This window comes from Triturus cristatus, chromosome 4_2, assembly GCF_964204655.1.
Source record: "Triturus cristatus chromosome 4_2, aTriCri1.1, whole genome shotgun sequence".
NCBI classification, from domain to species: domain Eukaryota; kingdom Metazoa; phylum Chordata; class Amphibia; order Caudata; family Salamandridae; genus Triturus; species Triturus cristatus.
The window spans coordinates 392642930-392665473 of record NC_140586.1 but is presented as its reverse complement, the minus strand read 5'-3'; the positions used below and the strand labels follow the sequence as shown (position 1 = coordinate 392665473).

General features: G+C 41.9%; 1 long non-coding RNA gene across 2 annotated transcripts in view; it reads right to left on the bottom strand.

Annotated features, from left to right (window-relative positions):
• Nucleotides 1-12598, bottom strand: part of LOC146833933 (uncharacterized) — a 95993-nt gene extending 83395 nt beyond the window's left edge. The window contains exons 1-2 of one of the 2 annotated variants that reach the window (XR_014960293.1): nucleotides 12530-12597; nucleotides 12395-12437 (exon numbers count right to left, since the gene is read on the bottom strand). This is a non-coding gene — a long non-coding RNA (uncharacterized LOC146833933). Of the gene's footprint in view, nucleotides 1-12394; nucleotides 12438-12529 lie in introns of both variants that reach the window. The other variant, XR_014960292.1, reaches the window with a different exon arrangement.
• Nucleotides 12599-22544: the final 9946 nt, after the last annotated feature.

Sequence of the window (22544 nt, the reverse complement as noted above, 5' to 3'; positions counted from 1 at the left end):
GATGTGGCCTTAACTTCAGCCAGAGAGATGTGTGATCTCCAGGTTGCAAGGCCCTTGTCTGAGAGACAGACACTACTTCTCACTAACTTCCTGCTGCATTTTGGGGAGCTGGTCCACCGTATCTTTATCATGTCTAATACAAAGGGAATAGTGCACTTTTTAAAATGTATTGGCTTTGGTCTGGTTAGCACCTCTCAGATGATTTTCTGAGTTATACTATCTTTCTAACACTCCGTTTTGGTAAGCATTTTTTGAGGGCTTGTTCTGTTTATTGATGAGGGAATGCTGATGTAAACTTTTCTACTCCAGAATGGACGTCCCAGTTTAACTCGGAATAGAGACAGCACTGCTGGTGTTCCATTGCTGTGAGCGCATGGCACCCTGCTTCGGCACACCCCAGCTTCAAGACCTAAACGAGCACTGGTTCTTATAATTCAGGCCTGTCTGACTTGACTGTATACAACCTGTCTTCTGCTGTCTGCTTTGCAGCCATGAATGCACCCTGGATATATGTCTCAGATGACAATTGGGTGCACCACCGGAAATTGAAGTACTGATGGACTCCTTAAAGGCCCATGTGTTTTTGTCCCCAGTGTATTCTGTTGATGATGAATGCATTCTTAGAGTCACCCTGGAATGCTTCAGCTCCTAGTGATGTGAAAAGCGGCTCGGCGGATCACTCATGGGTAACAAAACCTCCCTCAGAGGCTGCTGTGGCAATTGGATGGAATCACCTTTGCTCCATAAACCTGCTTTGAGTTGCGCCTCTGGGATCTTCATCTGAGGTTGTGGGCAACAGTGATGTTGCGTCTACCACCCGGAACACAATAAAAAAATTGGCTTTTCCATGTAGGAACACTTTGGCCTGTTTTTAAACAAAACAAACCAAAACAGCTTTTGTTATCTTGTTCCTCTTTTCTAGCCACCATGGCTTTCTGAGTGCTTGGGATTTCAAACAGTATATTAACTTTTAAGGCTTTTATGACATATTTTTGAGGAAAGCTTAACACACCGTGCAGTGCACTATACTTAAGAGTGTTCTGTATGAGTTTGTTTTTGTTTCCATGCCTTTTTTTTCTCCTAAATCTTGGACTTCACCATTAAGTAAAGTGTGTATAGTGATCGACTCAATGGCCCCTAGTAGTAAAGCCAATCAAGGATGGATTAAGGGGGGCTTTGGCAGCTGTGGAAGGAGGGAGGAGACTTAAGTGGTGTCAGATTATCCCGGACCAGTTCCACCAGTCCCTGTTAAAGCAGTGTAATAGGGAGTTTGCCACTTGCTTAGATACTGTGGCAATATCACCAGATATCCTGGTGGCTTTTGGAAGCATCTCAGAAGTTATAGCAAACCTATTGCAGGCTCTGGGTAGACGATTACTTCACACAGGCTGAAGATAGTTTGACCAGGAGTGCTCCTGCGCCTAAAGGAGATTGACGGACGCTTTGAGTGTTACACCAAGAGACCCCATCGCTGTCCAGAAACACCGTAGGCAATATAAGGCCACACTGGCAAAGCGCAAGGCTCCTTTAAAAATAGGAGGCCTGGTCAGAGCTGTTAGAGGCTAGCAAATTGGGTATTAGCTCCAAGTTCTGGAGAATCATCAATAGTCCCTTTCTGGCAGGGGATAATGGCAATTTACTGGACGCCCATATCACTGCGGACGAACGGGTAAGCCATTATGAGGGCATGTTTCAACTTGCCCCTGTGCTGCTTTGCTGTCTGGGGTTGGCCTGCAGTGGCTACTTGCTGCCAAGAAAAGGAGAAGGACATTGATGTTTGCTGTGTCCCCTGCTTGAGGAAGATCTCCAAGGGCTTGAAATAGAGCTTGCCTCCTGTTCTGAAGTCTCAGGGACACAAAGGCTTAATTTCTTCTGTCTTTCTTTATCTGGAACTGCTGTTTCAGCTGCCACAGAAGGAAATTGCAACACCGATGCCGGCGAGTGACACCGTAACCTCCACCGAAGCCGTGAGCACCACTCCTGAAGAGCACAACACACCGCCCTGACTTTCACCATAGGCCCGACGCCTGCTGATGCTGTGCCGCATTGACTCCGAAGCTGTCACCAAGGCCGTTGCCCGCACCAGAGCCAAGGACACTGCTTGTGACGTCCTCAATGCACAGTCCCAACTTGCAATTCAGCCCTGACTTCATCGACGCTGGTGCTTCATCAACGTGGAGACGATACTCAACGTGGGTGACACCTGAATCCATCGACACCGCACCCTGTAAGAAACTGATGTCTCGCCGCCACCGTGATGTCACTTCACTGACACAGTAAGGAACACACACCCTGCATCGCAGTAAGGAACCAAGGCTTCACCTCCCCTGTGGTCGTAACAAACCGACGCCGCCCGGCGCCAACAAAGCATCACCTTCCTGATGCTGTGCCCTGTCTTTGCTTTCATCGTTTCCAATGTACTGTCCTTTCGGGCCTCTGCTGGACTCCGCGCCTGACGCCGCACACTTCGCAGTCACTGCCGTACTTTGGGATTTTTATCTGTCACGACGTCTCAATAACTCCAGGTGGAGTTATTTGTTGCTACACATTTTATTTTAGTGCATAACCTATTTTGAAGCATATCTCGATAACTGTATTGTGGATTTTTGTCGTTTTGGTCTTGTTTGGTTCAGATAAAGATTACTTATTTTTCTTAACTGGTGTAGTGTCTATTTGTAGTGTTTTCACTGTATTACTGTATGTGTTCACAAATGCTTTACACACTGCCTCTGAGATAAGCCTGTCTGTGTGTGCCAAGCTACCAAGGGGGTGAGCAGAGGTTATTTTAGAAGTGTGTCCCCCTTACCCTGACTAGGAGGAGGGGCCCCTAATTGGACAAAGGTACCTACCTCTGTGAACTAGAGACCCCCATTTCTAACAGCACATCATTGGTGAAGTTAGATTTCTTGAGGGATTATTTACATTAATCCGATTGGCTGCACTCTGCTAGTCCTACCAGCGTGTTACCCCAAAGAATTGTGGTCCATGAAGTAGCGTCGGCGGGTACGCCTATGCCAAAAGTTTAAAATGAAAATAAGTGGACTTACCCCGCGTTGCCCCCTAGAACAATAGGAGGCCCCTAACAGGACACACCACTGGCAGCTGCAGTGACTCTCCAGGGCGCAGCGGCTGGTGCTAAATACATTGGAGACCTCTCTGAGTCTCGTGTCCAGGGTCGGGGTGATCCCCGCAATGCCACCAGGTAGAACAATGCCGACGAGGGCGGAACAACTTCACTTGGTCTCCCCCCACCCCCTGAAAGTCAACGGAATGGCCACCAAAGTGGCCACCCACTACCCTGCGGTGTGGCTGCCTTCATGTTAGAAAAATGAGGGATGGTGATTTCCCTCTGGCCTGTTCTACCCCGGGGAACCCACCTCCCTGCCAGGCTCTCACAGGAGGCATCACTTCTTCTGGGCCAAGCACAGCCACACAATCCTTTTGTGCTGCAAGCCTCTGCTAGGTTAGGGTCATCCGGCTCAATTCTAAGGATGGCGGTGGCCTGCGACCATGCGGTGTAGCTGCTCAGCTGTGGGGACACAAAGGGGGCAGGACTCGGAGTGAAGTGTCCGGCGGCTCCGGTGTCTTTGGCTTCCTCCTTGAGCGCCGCCCTGCCCACAACAAGGATCGACCTTTGCCTGACTTCCGGGCAGTCTATGCATCTTGCCTGTGGGCCCCACCCACAATCAGGTGCAAACGCTCCCTGACTTTCAGTGGCTTCCTAGCCACAGAGCTCGTTATGAGCAAAGTTGGAGCCCCCCTTCTCAGGCTCTAGAGATATAATTAAAAAGCACCCATCATGTGCATCTGGTGTGTAGCACAGCGCTAAGGGGTACAGCAGTTACAAAGTGCTCCTAACACTCTAGGGCGGTGTATCAAGCACAGCCCTCACCACGCTCTGCTGCGGCAGGAGCCCACGCCAGTGGCTCAACACATAAGAATCCTGCAGCGCCCCAAGCCCCAGTCCAGGGCAACCAATGTAGAGTGCTCAGCTCGGCTCTAAGTCCCCAAAAATCCCATAGGGCACAGCTGGGCACAGGCAGGTCCGCACGCAGGTCCACCAAGCAGAAGACAGCAAGTGCACAACACTCCTCATTGAAAGTGTAGGCTCTGGCCTCAGACACACCACAGGGGGCGGAGCCAGCATTGCGGAAGGCAGGCACATCCCTATTTAGGCTCAGGTGCTACTCCTCCCACAACTCCAAATGCAGATCAGGCCTATGCAGCCTATCGCTGACTCACCTAGACCCTCTGGAGCCACTGCACCTACCCAGCCCCCACTCCAAGGCCAGAAAGTCAATACACAACAGGCAGGCACAAAGACACATAGCACACTGTAATGCCTACTCCTAAAAGTGGCATTTCTAAAATAGTGATACTACATCTGCAAACACCACAACGCAGCATTTATCACCACTATTCCAAACATACCAAACTTGATTACGCTACTCCTCTCATGTCAGGAATTACCACCGGAGCACATATCAGGGAATTTCCAATGCATTCATATGAGAGGGCAGCCTCACAGCAGTGAGAAACCAAATAGGATGTTTGTAACTACTAGGACACGCCACACAGTTAAGGCACATGTTCTACTTTTTACCTACACAGCACCCTGCCCATAGGGCTAGCTAGCGCCTAACTTAGGGGTGAATGATATGTAGTAAAAGGGGAGTTATAGACGTGGCAACCACTGAATGTGCCACGTCACAGCTGCAGTAAACTGCGCACGCAGGACCTGCAATGACAGAGGCCTAAGATAGGTTTGAAAGAATAGTTTGGTGGGTGGTGCAAGCAGCATTGCAAGCCCACCAGTAGCATTTAATTTATTGGTCCTGGGTATATGAGATACCACTTTACAAGGGACTTTATAGGTAGACCAACCTTACCAAGTTTACCATAGAGAGAACATGAACTTTAGCACTAAACAGTGCTGATAAAGTGCCCAGAGTCCTAAAACCACCAACAACAGGTCAGAACAAATACTGGAGGAAGGCAAAATGTTCTGGGCTGGTCCTGCTAAAAGGGCCAAGTCCAACAGGAATGTAGCAGGTGCCGGTTGCATCACAACGTTTCTGCTGTGTGGCTTGCTCACTTTTGGTTGATCTTTTGATACCTCTGCTTTTCCCTCCGAATCTCTGGGCATTCCAGCATTATCTGCCTCTTTCGAATTCGAGCAGTCTTGGCAGGTTTTACTGTTATTAGTTTTTTGCCCTTCCAAGATCTGGATCTGCTTTTAGTTGTAGTCTTGGACTTGGAGTCAACCTTTTGTCTGATACTGCTTGTGGAAACCGTTGACCTATCATCTAATCTAGGAAGTCTTTTACGTTATCTCCAAGAAGATAAAGCACATAGCACATTTGCAACTAAAGTCAATTTCTGATCAAATATAATTAGTACAATCAGCAAAAGTTCAAATTAATGAAGCAACAGGCAAACTCGACTACTGAGTCAAATGTGCTTTCTCTTCAGTGCTTGCTTTAGTGCTCTTACATTTCATGTATGTCAGCACAGTATAGAAATTACACGAAGGCAATTTTTTATTCAAGAGCAACATGATAACTGTTTTATTGTACTTAGTACATCTTGAAGTAACTGAATACATAAATGTATTTCACAGTACGTGCCAATCCAGTCTCTTAGGGATGCAGTAGATTCCCACCATAAGGGTACACTTACTCCACTTAAAGAACAGGGAATAGGGAAAATGTTCAACAAGTTGAAGGCCACTATCTCCCATTTGTTTCAGATAAAGGGATATGAGAAGTTTAAACAACAGAACACTAATTACATAAAAAACTGTCTTCCTTTACAATTTTCTCTATTCTCATTTCCATCTTACTTTCTGCTGCTGCTTCTGCTGCTAAATAGGACGTTGTGTAATCAAGGGGACAACATGGCGGTAACACAGAGGGACCCACTCTAAGCAGAAGATCTGACTAGGCCTGACAATTATACTAAGCCCTACGTATTATCATCAGAGTCCTTACATAGTTAGGTGAAGTTGTGCTGTGTGCAGACAACTGCGCCAGCTTTTTACATTTCACCTCTTCTGCGCCCATGACGAGATAGTCTCGTCATGGAGCACGGTCGCGCTGTGCCCATGACGAGACTATCTCGTCATGAACCCCACCCACTAATGCAACGCCCGGCACAGGAGGGGGAAAGGGCGTGGCACTGAAGGGGTTAACAGAGAAGGAGCCTCTCCCCCTAGCCACAAGGACATGTATCCTTGCCCCAGTACCTGAAAGTCCTGTTTGTAATTCTAAAGCAGTATCACAACAGTCACAGGAGTGAGCGGCGGAGGCAGCATAATAGTGTGCCACAATTCTTTGGGGTAACACGCTGGTAGGACTAGCAGAGTGCGGCCAATCGGATTTTTGTTTACATTCAGGCTCCCTTGAGCCGGTGGGGCTGACGAGCCCATGGCTACGCACCTGTGCGCCTTGAGTGGTACTTTACCTGAGAATATTTTTTGGCAGCCTACCCTGCAACCCTACACACATACCTACTCCCTGCTGACGAGAAGCAACTACCTCGAAACACGTGTCCAGGGATGGCTAACGCTACTCATACTTGCATGCATTACACGGGCATAGGCGTACCCGCCGACGCTGACCTCAGGGACCATTTTTCATTGGGGTAACACGCTTGGTAGGTGGAGCAGTGTGCGACCAATTAGACTTAAAAGGATGCAGTGACCGAGTCTGTGCAGGGCACACCAAGTTAAAGATGTGCCACGGTGCAGACCAGGGCGGTGCACCCTACATTATATGGCCCCTGCTGGTTTATTGGGTGGAGTGGTGCTGTTTCTCCTGAAACTCCAATAGAGGAGCTTGAAGGGTTTTTGAGTATGGAAATCAAGATGACCTCCGTCAAAGTCGCGTGAGATGTGCAGCTCAAAGTTTCTGGTGGAACACCAAATTTTGCTCAATTCCTAGGAGTCGTCAATTCCTTTAACACGCTTTGAACGCATACTGAAGCTCCTAGCAAAGGTGAAATATTTTGGTTTTCAATACATAGGTGAGATAATGACAATAATGAAAATTATCTGTTAGTAATCGAAGCATTACTTTGGATGGCACTAACACTGTCTTGCAGCAGAAGCTGCAATATTTCAAGATGTAGTTGTTAATGGCATTTTGTTAAACCCTTTTCACGTAGCGTTCCCAGGAAAAAAACCTTACTTGCTACATTCATGTACCCACTGAGAAAAATGTAATGATAAGATAGTTTAAAACACCCCATATTCCGTGTGATGGGACAGGTTGTGGGAGTGAAGGGGAGGACATTTCAGAAACACTCGAAAGCCCTGTGATGACTGTACTTATTATACACGTCAGTTTATGATGAATTGCCCTTACCATGCTCCTCATCCGAAGACGTAAAACGCCAATAGGGAGAGACTGCACATTTCCTAATAATGCATTCACTTTGCTATTGTTCATCTTATTAAAAAGAAAATGACAGTACAGTCCGTGTCAGACACCTGACATTCATGGATTACACGGCGCTACGGTGTCGATGAGGCGTTGAGCAATATAAACAAATAGCCTGATTTCACCAGCCCCCTGACAAAACATCAGCTCTTTGAAGGATTATTATAGAAAAATAATGAGAAATATGTCTTTTTTTCTACTCGGTGCATGCAAAACAACAACCGCAAGCACGCGCGCTCAAGGCGGCCATTTTTTTTCTCATCTCCTGGAACCAGAATTGTGTTGCCTACAAAACAATTTATATTTTATCTGCGCCATCTAATTAATTAAATGGCCCCAGAGTACCAGACTCGCAAATCTCGTTAATAGCCGAATCTAGAAATAAAGGCTGTTCACTTGCTCATCCCAACCAGGATAATATTTGCATATCCCCACCTGTGATGGTTAATAACTACCTGCCACAAATCAGAATTATGAATTTTGTACGCCTAACAAAACCGCAGGGGAAATTATACCTCAGACATCCCATAATAATTGCAGCTAAGCTGTTTAGTGCCATCCGCTTATTCTGCCTGAAGTGTTTAAAGTAGCAACAGTTGTAAATGGAGTTAGGCACACATTCAAGGGAACATTTCACTTTATTTTTTAAAGCCTCTCTGTCTTGCCATATGTAATTATCTTTTTATAAATCACAAGTGGCATACATACATTTTAAATTAAAAGTGATTTCTACGCTCTCCGTACATTACAGGTTTTTTTTTCTTTACAATTACAGAATGGTGGTATAAGCTGCTGAAAGCATGGAAATGAATTGGTCTATTTCTGCAAATGCTTCCAAATAGAAGCTACATTCACTGGGGGGAATGAATGTTTAGATTTTAAATAAAAGCTCTTAGTCGTGCAGTGTGTAATGTTATACAGCTGGGTCCATGAAATTGACAACAGCCTCAATTAGAATATTCATAAGGCTGACAAGGAAATCCATGCGCGAGACCTTGTATGGGGAAAAGCTACAATGAAAATAAAACCCACTATATTTGTTTGTGTGTAGTATTTGGCACGTCACCCTATGCTTTGATTGTTTACATGGGAAAAAAATGTTTATTGCTGAATCGCCTAATTGAAGAGGAAAGAATAAATCTTGCAACACCTGACAAGAGGCACAATGCACAATACCTTGACATGTTTGTAGCCCGTCCCGGACTGGCTATGTAGGCATTCTGCCACTTTTACCATTGGGTTGCAAGCTGCTGGAAGCTATTATTATTGGATAGGCTGTCAGTCATGGCTTGGCCTTGAGAGCGCGTAGCTTATATGATTGAAAAATCCAGTTGTAATATGCTTCCAGACCCATTTTTTCAAAACCTTTCCTTGGAGGGTATTCTGCACTTCCCACCACCATAAAAACCCTGGAAAGGATGCGGCTACCTTAATATATTTCTGCGCAGGGTCCAATTCGCGGCTGATTTGAAATTGTTTGCCAGGGTTCTTTTGGTTCCCAGCCCGGCCTTGTTTCTAGCTGAGCAGGGAATATTTCACGACAGCGTGCAGGAGAGACTTACACAAGGAAAATAAACCTTTTCTTAAGCCGTACCCAGAGGTTACGTGTTCAAGTATTCACACATGAACTAAGAAATGGGTTTCTGTAAGCTGAAACATGTAATGTGGAATTAAGGTAAAATGCCTGAAACACATATACACGCAGATTTACAAATATTTGATGTAACGCTGCACAGCCAGTTAAGTTGCTCTGCTTCCTGGTGCAGAGGGTGGGAGGAAAATTGCACCATATCTATATAAATATATGGCACATTTCCTCTTTCCTCCAGTGCTGTTGCACTGTTCACTGCCATATACCAACGCACACAATGCTGCACCATGGTGAAAGTGTGTGTGTGTTGTGCTGAGAATAGGTGTTGTACTAAATGGGACTCTTCCAGGACAAAAACTATAATTTAAGACTTTTCCCACTTTGTATGCTGTACAATGCAGCACACATGCAAAGTTGGAAAAATTAAGAGAAATGAAACATTTCTTCTTGCTGTGCCTGCCTCCAGGAGGAATAAGATTCTGGTGCATATCCCTGCCTCGGAATGTTGGGAAATAATGATTTGTGCCAAATCCCATGGATGGTTGCATGGGAACGCCCATGTTCCACTCAAAGAATGCCTCCTTGACACAAAGAATAACAATGCAACACATAGCGCAACTTTGCATTATTTTTGGGTACTTTCCTCTGCAAATCCTAGTTTAGATAGTAAATCCCATTCAACAGTTGGTGCCAAGTTTCCATTGCTTTTGCAAAACAGTAGTAAATGTGGACCATAGTACATAAAAACTCGTAGTTGATTTATGAAGGTGGTTACAATACAACATAATGGCCACCACATTCGTGAGCCAAGCCACTGGCACCTCATTGGTGTGGGAATGACTTATTAAGCCAACTGCTTACTAGAGAAGTGAACTAGATGACATATGGGTACCACCCACAAGTTATATTTACACAATCAGAGCAAAACACAAAGTTGATATGTTATCCAACCAGCGCACAGCTACTGCCACAGCGTCCAGTGCTATGAGGTACCATAAAAAATATGCAACATATGGGCATAATCAATAACTCACCCTACACATGCAACTGCATAAAAGGAAATAAAAAAAAAAACAATATTAGAGTTAGGGGGAGTGTGCATTCGGAAATGTGTAAAGGAACAACGTTTTCACAATAATCCACACTAACACAAGTAATCATTCTAAGAGGTTCATAACTCTTTGTCAGCTAAATATCAAAGATTATCTTACCGAACCAAGCACAATAAAGATGATTGGGGGGCTTGGGGTAGCAATTCAGCCTATCGTTCTTTTACCCTCCAGGCCACCTCAGTTTGTATCAAATCTTTTGATAGTTTTTTTCAAATATATAACTATGGTGCATCAGAGAGGATCCATAGACCAAAATCAAAAAAATTGCATTAGTACAGGAGCACAGATTATCTGGTCATCTTGCTTTCCCTGATGAGGAGGGGAGAAGGGACTGGCACTGGAAAGGAAGAGGGACCGGGCCCGAAAGAGGGGGGACCAGTAATTCAGAGCAGGGCAGATGGATTGGGATGACAGGGCAGCAGTGTGGTATACAAGTGCACACAGTATGTTAAGACTTGGCATGTAGCAGCGGTGGTTTTGGCAGGAGGGTAGCTGCAGAATGCTGGGGAGGCTATTTCCTCAAAATGTGGGAGGCCTGTGTGTCCCAACTGGGAGCATGTATCCTCCGTTTAGTTTATTTGGGAGTCATGGGTGATGATACAACCACAGAATATGTCTCCTAGGTCCAGCAGGTTGGTCAAAATGTTGCAGTTCTCAGAGTCAATGGTATGTGAAGTACTGGTATTCTGACTGTGACATGCAATCCATTATAAGCCTCTATGTGCGGAAGAATTTCCAATCTGAGTATGTGAAGGTGGATGTTATCTTTTCCATGTTAAGTACTTGCCATATCTTGTGAAACCGAAGCATTGTGTGTGGGGCGTCCTTCTGCTTCCATCTCAGAGCTGTCAGTTGCTTGTCTGTCCCTGTCATATGATGGACAAGTACCCCGTCAAAGCATGTCATAGCTCTCATCAGTGGCGTCATGCCTAAGAACATTGTACGTGGATTGTCCAGGATGAGGTATCCCAGGGTTCCTTTGATGTGGCCCAGGATCTCCATTCAAAATGTCTCATTGAGCACACAAAACCACCAGATGTGTAGGAAGGTCCGGTTCTCAGAACCACAGTGCCAGCACAGATTTGAGGCAGTGAGAATGATTTCATGTAATTGTGTCAATGTAAAGTACCAAAGTACCATTGGTAAAACATTTTGTAGGACAATTTCCATGTTGGAATGCTGCGTTGTGCCTTTCGTATATCCTGCCAAAGTCTATCCCAGTGCTTGGGGAGGACGTTTTTGTGTAAATTTGTCTCCCAGTGGGTATGATAGGTGTGTGGGAGCCTGGGTTGTAGCCTTGTAGGACCTTGTATGCCCGAGAGATGTGGCCTTTCGTGCCCATATAGGCACAAACTAGACTCTTGAATAGTGTAATGGTGCCTGTAAAATCAGTGCAGTTATATGGGTGTAGGGCCCAGTGAATGAGTTGACAATACTGCAGCCTGATTGTCCCTGTGATAGTCATGTTTGCAATGTTCAAATGATTTTATAAAGTTTGTAAAAAGGTAAGTTTATTAAGCACCAATGGAAAAATATCACTACAACTTATGTATCAACATCAAAAAGTTACATTGAAAGGAAAAACAATGGCAATATAAATACTGGGTTTAAGAGAAAAATTAAGCTTATAACAGAGAAGAAAAAGAAAAAGGCAAGGCTTAAAACGTCAATTGACATATATCTATAGCAAGTATAGCAAAAGGAATGGCAACAATAAAAATTACGACGGTAACAGCCCAGATAACTATCCAGGAACTCAAGGTGCACTTTATCCAATGTGTACATTTAAATAATAAAGAGAACTTCAGAATGAAACTCATAACAATATTAGAACAAGTAATCCACGAATCATTGAACTTTCAACAAGCGTTATCAGAAACATTTCACAATATGACTGATTGAGAATGGTGGAAGACGGTTAAGGAAAAGTGCAAAATAACCTGGATTAAGAAGGGAAACGTGAAATAAAAGACGTGAAAAGCGTGAAAAAAAGCATCATGTGAAAAGACGATGAAATGAGAAAGAGATATATCCAAATCATTATTATATGCACACAATGTGCAACGATGAACGTGCTGGAGAGCGGATGATTCTAAAAGAAATACCTTAAAAGTGTGCTGAGTACACAACAAGTCGTTGCGTATAAATGTGGAACTGAATCCGACTGAAAAAAGGTGGAAATAACACATTGAAATATCTGAAGTTAAGATACCAGAATATTATGTGGTTACAGAGAAAGAAAAAAAAATTACCTCCAATGGTGGCACTTATTCACAGTGAAGCTGTGTAAGGAATCTAAAGAGGGGTTTTAAAACGATGGTAAAAAACACCACTCAATCAAAAGTAAAACTGAAAACGATTGATCAAAGAAAAATTAAAAGGCTTACCGAATATCGGGTGGTGCATCCCGCTAAAGTTGTCAACCAGGTGACTGGCGTGGTTTACAAACTTCCCCACCTTCTCACGGTAGTGAAAGGTGAAGCTGTGATCGTGCGTACACGACGTGTGAGTAATGACAATAGAAATAGGACTAAACCTGAAAAATCACCAAGCGATTGCTCGAGAAGAGGTGAAATAAAAATGTATACAAAAAGAACACATGAGCATTCAAGTGAAACGTAAAGGAGTATAAATAAATTATACATCATTTGGGGAAACGTAAAAATTATCTATTGGTAATATAAACACTGCGCTTATTCAGTTAACTAAAAAACATATATACATAATGAGTTTACTATCATGGCAAAATCGTGATGTGACGGTATCAAAATCAATGAGAACAGGCTTATAATCAACAGAAGTAAATACAATATTCCTGCCTATTCAAAACTATTAAAATTAGTGAAGGCCCTGCCTATGCAAAGCTGCGTCAATGAAAAGGTATATGACCTATAGATCAAACAGCATAGAATACTATTGCGGTGGAACTCATAAGAAACAAGATCGGGTGAAGAGTCTTGAGAAACCAAATCCAGTGTGTTTCGCGCTGTAAAAGCAGTTTATTTAGGTCTTAACCTGGTAGTGGCTCAATAACTTCAATTGCTCTGAATCTAAGTTGTGATATAGTATGATGTTTGTCTATCCAGTGTTTGACCAAAGAGGAACTCAATGTTTTGGTGCGTCTTGTTTATTCCACAGTTACTTCAGGTGGAAAGATTGTTTTTATCACCAATCCAATGGTACCTTCATGGGTTTTTTAGGAGCTTCCAGCTACGCCAATATTTTCATGTCCAAACTTGAATCTGAACACATTTTGTCCAATACCAACTGGAAGAGTAACTTAATTTAATACCGTCGTTACATCGATGATATACTCTTCATATGGCATGGTAAACATGCCGACCTGGAAGATATGGTCAGTCAATTGAATGTCAGGAATCCTAGAATTCAATTCACTTCCCTCATTGACTCTCAGATGATTTCCTACTTGGACGTTTCTATAGAACTGAATGGGTCTCAGATCAACACTAAGGTGTTCAAAAAAAGCACAGACAAGAATAATGCTCTTCTGTATCAGAGCTTTCTCCCTTGGTCCCTTAAACGTCAGCTCCCTTACTCTCAATTTACCAGGATTATACGTATCACCTCAGACCCTGCTTTAAGTCTTCAAACAATACAAGAAACTATTTATGGCTAGAGGTTACCCTCGTGACATAGTAGACCAGGCTGAAACGAAGTCAACACAAGTGGCCAGAAGTTTTCTACTAACAAACAAAAGTCCAAGCAAACTGCTATTTGAGAAGTGTTTGTGTCCACCTTTTCATCTCAGTCTCATCTGATAAAAAAGACCATATTAAAACAATGGGAATTGCTTCAAACTGAATCTGTTTTTCTTGGGCTATTTGAAAATCCTTCATTATTTGCATACAAACTGTCACGCAATTTAAAGGAGATATTGGCATCTTCTTTATCGACTACTACTAATGCACATAAAGGTATGATTAAATGTCAACATTGTTCTCATTGTAACAATGTACTTATCGGTCAATCGATCACTCACCCCAGATCCGGTAGGAACATAAATTTATATTTTAAAGCTAACTGCAATAGCACTCACGTCATTTATGTCATCAAATGCCCCTGTGGCTCCTTTTATGTTGGAAAAACCAAGAGGTCCTTAAGAATTATAATTACAGAACACAAAAGTAGAATACGCACCAAAACATTGAGTTCCTCTTTGGCCAAACACTTTATAGATAATCATCATACTATATCACAACTTAGATTCAGCGCAATTGAAATTATTGAGCCATTACCAGGTCGAGACCTAAATAAACTGCTTTTACAGCGCGAAACACACTGGATTTCGTTTTTCGAGACTGTTCACCCGAAAGGGTTGAATGGCAAGTTTGAATTGTCTTGTTTCTTACGGGTTCCACCAAAATAGTATTCTATGCTGTTTGATCTATAGGTCGTATACCTTTTCATTGATGCAGCTTTGTATAGGCAGGGCCTTCATTAATTTTAATAGTTTTGTATAGGCAGTAATATTGTATTTACTTATGTTGATTATAAGCTTGTTCTCATTGATTTTGATACCGTCACATCACGATTTTGCCATGATAATAAACTCATAATGTATATATGTTTTTTAGTTAACTGAATTAGCGCAGTGTTTATAGTACGTACGATCACAGCTTCATCTTTCACTACCGTGAGAAGGTGGGGAGGTTTGTAAACCACGCCAGTCACCTAGTTGATAGACTTTAGTGGGATGCACCACCTGATATTCGGTAAGCCCTTTAATTTTTCTTTGATCAATCGTTCTCAGTCTTACTTTTGATTGAGCGGTGTTTTTTACCATAGTTTTTAACCCCCTCTTTAGATTCCTTACACAGCTTCACTGTGAATAAGTGCCGCAATTGGAGGTAATTTCTTTTTCTTTCTCAGTAACCACATAATATTCTGGTATCTTAACTTCAGATATTTCACCATGTTATTTCCATCGATTTTCAGTCGGAGTCAGTTCCACATTTATACGCAACGACATGTTGTGTACTCAGCACACATTTAAGGTATTTCTTTTAGATTCATCCGCTCTCCAGCACGTTCAGCGTTGCATATTGTGTGCATATAATAATGATTTGGATATATCGCTTTCTCCTTTCATCGTCTTTTCACATGATGCTTTTTTTCACGCTTTTCACGTCTTTTATTTCACGTTTCCCTTCTTAATCCAGGTTATTTTGCACTTTTCAATAACCATCTTCCACCATTCCCAATCATTTTCTACACCCGTTTCCCTGTCAGAGCCCTATGTAATTTGTCTGTATGAGTTCTAAAAACATATAAACAACTGTATATAGCTGTGAGCATGGCTTTCTTGAAACACTGATTGTGATTATCAATATTCTAGACTTCCCTGACGAAGGGCAGATTCACGCCCAAAATGCATTGGGAGAAGTGAATATTCATTTGTACAACTGAATTGTCATGCTGAGGAAAGCATCACACATTTTACATTGAAGAGATTCTGCCATGGATTGAATTAAAAGTAGATTTCAGAGCACATCTTCTTGTGTCATATTGTGAAATGTTTCTGATAACGCTAGTTGAAAGTTCAATGATTCGTGGATTACTTGTTCCAATATTGTTATAAGTTTCATTCTGAAGTTCTCTTTATTATTTAAATGTAAACTTTGGATAAAGTGACTTTATAGTAGTGCAACTTGAGTTCCTGGATAGTTATCTGGGCTGTTACCATCTTACTTTTGTATAAGGAGGCTGACAGAGCCCCTTTCAAGGTGCACACTCCACTCATAAAAGTCTTGATGAACAGAGTACATTGTTAATTTTGAGTACATTCAAGTGCACAAGTGCTGCAATTATTGCCTGAAAAATACAAATTACAACATCTGAGGACTCAGGGAGGCTGGGCAACTTATTGTATATAAGGTGTGGGAGCAAATGATTTTTTAGCAATAGGGGTCCATAACTGTATTCGCTTTTTGGCAAGAGACATAGGAAATACAAAAGTTGTATCCAATCTATGATTATTACAAACAGAATACCACCAAGCAAGGTATGAGAGTTTGGAAACATCCTTCCAGTTTTTTGTTATCTGTTAAAAGGCAGCTGCCAATAGCAGGTCAATAATTTGCGCATGTGCAAACTTCGTGTTCCATCCCTCAGAAAGACTACAGAGAAAGATATTGGGAGGTGAGAGGTGAATTTCAGTTTGAAATATGTTATTAATTTGTGTCCAAACTTGTTTCCAGAATTGAAGTACAAATGGACAAGTAAATAGTAAATGTTTTAGATCAGCATGATCCAAATGGCATGACCAACAAGTGTCAGGAATCTCAGCATGAAATTTATGTAATAAAATCGGTGTTAGGAAAAGTCTATTATATATGAGAAAAAGGGTTTGTGTGGTGCTTGCCGCTCTGAATGATTTCCTAATTTCTAGTCAAATCCTATTCCATAGAGGAATAGACCATTGTATATTTAAGTCAAGCTCCCAAGAGAGCTCCGTATTTGATTTGTCTCTCTCGATGCAGGGTTGTGAAAGTCGGGTATAGATAGTAGAGGCTTTTGGAGCAGATCGTAGTAAATTGTGCCATGTAGAATCTGGTGGGGGAGACGAAGAAACCACAGAACTGAAGTGGTAATGAGAGTTCAACATTATAGTGCATAGAATTAGAAATTTGTGGTGAAATGAGGTAAGCAATTGAAAAAGAGAACATGTTTTTGAAAATGTGATAAATGAGCCCTTATCAAATAATTGATTTACCCATATTATGCCTTTGTCTTTCCCCGTCTTCCAATAAATAGGTTTATTTTTTATGCATATATGTTTATTATGCCATATAGTAGAGGTAAGAAGTGTATCTACATCATGTGAATCAAAGTGGAGGAAAGAGTTTAAAACTTTAAATGAATGATTAATGATTGGTGTGGAGAGTTTTTGTGGTTTTTGTGAGAAGGACAAAATTCCTGAACAGAAATGGGGGAAAGATAAGATCTCTCTAACTCAACCATAACGGAGAATCAGGAGATGAGTCAGACAACCATTTGGATAGCTGTCTTAATAGAAAGGCTTCATGATATTTAGGGGAATCAGGGAAGTTGACACCACCTTATGATTTGGGGCGTTTCAATTTTTGCAAAGAAATTCTAGACTTTTTGTTAAGCCATAGAAAAGATATAAGGACGGAGATAATTTTACAAAAGAATCTTGTTGGTATGGGCATTGGAATATTAGAAATAACATAGAGGACAATAGGAGACAACATCATTTTAATGGTATTAAGTCGTCCCCACCATGAAAGATGTAGGGGATGCCATTTAGTTTTGAGGGTAGTCAGCTTCTCTACACACATCTGAAAATTTATGGATATGGATGACTTATTCGGTGAAGTAAACCACAAACCAAAATATTGAATTTTTATAGGGTTCCAGGTAAAGCTAGAGATTGAAAAGTCCTCTTTAATGGTGAAATTAGTTAGGGGTAAAACTTCACATTTTCCGTTATTTCATTTATAACCATGAACGAATGTATAGGAATGGACTTCATTTAGAGAGGCCGGGAGAGATAGGTGAGGTTGAGAAAGGAACACTGGTAGGTCATCAGCGTAATCTGCTAGTTCAATGTGAAGAGTGTTTGAAACAAAATCCGTAGTAGATTGATTTTGTCTTATTCTGGATAAGAAGGGTTCTAAAGTGAAGTTGAAAAGGAATGGAGATAGAGGACATCCCTGTCTCACTCCTCTATGCAAAGTGAAGTAAGGAGATGTGAGACCATTGGCAAAAATCGCCACTTTTGGATCTGAGTAGAGCAGAGAAATCAAAGAAATGATTTTCGGGCCAAACCCAAATCACGTCAAAGTATGAAAAATAGAAGATCAATACACTTTATCAAAGGCCTTTTCTGCATCTAGAGCAATAGCCGCAAGAGGCTCTATATTTCAATGATTTGGAAATGATATTTAAAAACAAACGAGTGTTGTCAGTAATAGAACGTCCCTTGACAAAACCTGTTCCTTGCCAAATAAGTGAGGGAGATGTGATTTAATTCTGAGGGCCAGAGTTTTAGAAAACATTTTGTAATCTATACCAACTAGTGAAATAGGCCTGTCATTTTTACAATATCATAAATCCTTACCATAGTTCGGTATGAGACATACCAGGGCTTCTAAAAAGGTTCCTGAGGAATTACCGGGATCAGTGAAGGAAGAAATGAGATTATATAGTTTTGGGAGAAGTTGTTGGGCAAAATGCAAGAAGAATTAAACAGTGAAGTCATCTGGACCTAGGGCCTTATTTTTTTTAGGGTTTTGAGTGTGTTAAGCAATTCTGTCTGCGTAATATCACATTATAGGAGATACAAATCTGTAGGAGAATTTGTAGGTTTTGAAACAGAAGAAACAAAGAGAGAAATGTCTGGGCACGATCTCTGGTGTGTATAGTTTATCATAGAATTGAACAAATGCTTGCAAGATGTCAGCATCTTTGTATTTTGGTGTGTTATTAGCATCTAATATAGAATCTGTGTGTGATTTGTTCTGTTTAGTATTAAAATAATTGGCTAATAATTTGCCTGATTTATTTTGTCCTCCATAGAATTTCCCACTAGTCTTCAGTAAAAATAAGGAAGCATTGTCGGTGGTATCTTTGTTATATTTAATCTTAGCTTTAAGTAGATCTGCAAGGCAATCTTTTGATTTAGAGGTGTAATATGAATGTTCTAATTCCTTTATCTTAGAGAGGGTTTCCAAGTTCAATAGCCGGGCTGTCTTCCTTTTTTATTAGATACGTATTTAAGAATACAATCTTGTGCAGATGCTTCAAAAGCATCCCAAATTGTATGTAAGGAAATGTTGTCTGTGCTATTAATTTGAAACTATGCATTAAAAAATGAAAAAAATGAGGCGTGAAAGTTGGGATCTAAAAGTAGGGAGTTATTAAACCTCCATCTTCTGGAATAATCCAAGTGTGAAAGAAGATCTAACTGAATGGAAACAGGAGCATGGTCCGAGATAAGTATAGGACCTATGTCCACTGAAAGCAAGGATTGGGAAATGTTCTGTGAAATAAAAAATAATAAATTATTGACTGTGTTTGGTGAGGTGAAGAGTAGAAGGAATATTCCTGAAAATCCGGATTACAAAGTCTCCATGCGTCTATTAGGGCTTGTTGCTTTCCAGATTGTACAAAAGCTTTATGTGCTTTATTCAGTATAAAGGAGACTTTGGATTTTCGATGTAGAAAAGGATTAATTTGTGTTTTTTTACAATCACCTGCAAGAATAAAGTTTTTTGCAGGACTCTGTGCAATTAATCGGGAGATTTGGGACCAGAAGAAAACATCACCGTTTGTAGGAGCATACACATTGAGAAAAGGGATCGGAATTCTCTCAATCATTACATTGGTGAACAACCATCTGCCTTCATCATCTGCATTTTGAGAAATGAGAAACAACAACTAATTTCATTCTGAAAGAATTACTAAAGTTGAGAACGAATGTCCAAAAAACTGAAGCATAACAAAAGCAGAGACATCTACTTATTATCTGATCAGGGTATATCCAGAGAATCTACTTGGCACAAATTGAGAACACTTTTCAGTTTTATAGGGTCCTCATAAGTGGTAGTCTTGTTATTGAAGGTCACCTTGAAAAGGCCAGGGTGAAAGAGGCCATACCACCCACCAATAGAACAAAGGTGAGGTCTCATTGCCAGGAACTCCCTACGTCTGTTACCGGTGGGCTTTGCAGAATCCTGAGAGAAAAACAGAGGGTTGTCTGACCAGGTGATACGATTGTTGGATCTGGCAGCCGAGAGAATCTTGATCAAGTCAGTATATTCCAAAAAGTACAAAATGATCCCTCTCGGTTTCCTCGCGGGATATGAAATCATTGCAGAAGCAGAACCTAATCTGTGAGCCCGCTGAATGTTAAGGATGGTGTCCTCTGGCAAATTAAGGATTTTTGGAAGAAAAGATTTGAAGAAAGTGATAGGGTCTGAGCCCTCCGATCCCTCTAGCAGCCAATATAAATGGAGATTGTTTAGTTTGTTCCTGTTTTCAAGATTTTCTACCTGTTTTTGGAGCGTAGACACTTGAGATTGAAGAGCTTCTGCTTTATTGTTTGATGAATTTAGAGATTCAATGTGTTGTTCCATTGTGGTAACTCTGTCCTCCTGGCATGACCATGTGTCAGTTAGGACCTGCAGTTTGGAGTTAGTTTCCCCAATAAATGGGCGTAAAGCTCTGATTTCTTCCAACAAAAGGTCCATAGAGACTGAAGAGGTTTGTTTGGGAGGAGAGGGAGGGTCTTTTTTCAGATGTTTGCTTGACACTTTACTAGTACCAGAGGATATAGAAGTAGCGGATGGCGGGGTGCCTTTAGGCAATGGGTTTGTTGAATCCTGCATTGAGATATGACAGGAGCGAGAACTTAAATGTGTTGAAAGTTTGCGCGCTAAAGGCGTTGATTGAGATGAGATTTTAACTAGTTTGCCCATGCACCTGAGCAGGGAGAGAGCACATCTAGCAATTCCAGAGATGATAGCGTTCTATCAATGGAATAGTCCTTACTATGTCAAGGCGACTCCTCAAAGTGTTTTAATTGAGGGAACATAGGGAAAAAGGGCACGTGTTAACACATCCACACCAGTGTAATGTACAAGTGTAAGCCACTATCTGTCCATGAAAAACAGCCTCATGTGAGTGCTACTGTTCATAAGCCTTATATGACACAGTAAAAACAAAAATATACCAGGGTGGAGGGTCTCAAACCTCAGCCAAATATAGGAGATAAGCTGGAGAGAGTTATGGAAAATAGCCCATAGCAACAGGGAAATAGAGGTTGCCATAAGACACTCTCCTGTTAGAGAGCAAAAGTAATGATGGCTGAGGTATCAGAGAGGAGCAGCAACTATGTCGTTTCAGGCAAGGAAAGAGAGTAAAGTTGCATTATGGCAACAGTAATCCTGCTCACAGCGTGATATAATAGATTTCATTAGTTGTCGGTAATGAGGCGCGTGGAAAAACTATTGTGCATGCTGTCCCAGTCAGGCGTGATTCAAAATGGCGGCCGTCTGATGAAGGAGCCACTCCGTAGTGCAAAAGCAAGAAAACACTGCTTACGGCTTGCAGTGGAATCCAAGAGACATCCCGATGAGTGCTGCTCCGCTAATGAAGATTAGTCAGACATTCTAGGTCCTTCATTGGCGATGAGTAATGCGCCAGATCCGCCATCTCATCCGCCATCCCCGGAGAGTCAGGGACCAGCCATCACCTTCCGTGGGTGCTAGCCATGACCCCCATTGTTCATATGATTTAATGGAGTCCTGGGGAAACAGATTCATTCAGAAAAAAATTTAGGCCCAGCACTGGGGTGAAATTGGGTTTTTTGTCTATCGGTGTGTTTGGCGATGGAAATGTGGTGATTCCCTTCTTAATAGCTAGACAGTCTCATATGTGAAAGACTGTTTTCGAAAAAGGCGCGGATACATATGTGCTTTTCGGTCAGTGTTGCTGCGGGAACCAGATAAGGTCCCAGAGAGGGCATCAAACAACTGCATGGTCCATACGAAATGCATATTTTTCACTCTCTCGCACAACCTATTATGTAGGGTATTGCAGGGTATCTTCCCAGCAATAGTCTAAGAGGTTAGGCAGCCCAATCATTCCCCGGGTCCCTAAGGAGCATCAAAGGTTTGTTTGATATGTAGGGTGGTTTCCAATGCCTTGTGAATGTATAGATGCTAAATTGGAGTTGTATGATGTATATGTACTGTGTAAATATATATATATTCACTGAAAAAACCATAGGTTTCAGGGATGTTATAGTTAGAAATTAGCATTAAACAAACCTTAGAAATTGACTGAAAAAACCATAGGTTTCAGGGACATTATAATTAGAAATTAGCATTTAAAAAACCTTAGAAATTCACTGAGAAAACCATAGGTTTCAGGGAGGTTATAGTTACTTGGACATTTGACTCCAGATAAATTTGCCCGTTATAGTTAGTTGAGGTAACTATAACTCGCGTGCCCGCAATGCACTGGTGAGGACATCACATATTACATCACTCATGACATGGTCAGTGACATCACTCATAACATCGCTGATGACATCACTGATGACTAACCCTGGGCGTAGTTCGCATAGTAGGGCTATGCGTAGCTACGCAAAGTGCACTTCGCACTATGCGAGATACGCGTAGCACTACGTGAACTGCGCTGTTCGCGATGATTGCACAGTGCCGGATGCTTGTCCGCACTGTCCAATCATTGAAAACAGCATCTTGCACAGTGCGAGCTGTTGTTTTCTGCCACTCGAGTAGATTTTTACTCGAGAGGCAGCTTTCTCAACGCGGAATGGTAGTTTCTTATCGCGAGCGGTCGCGAGCATACGCGACCACTCGCAATGAGAAACCTGACCTCCCCGCATTGAGA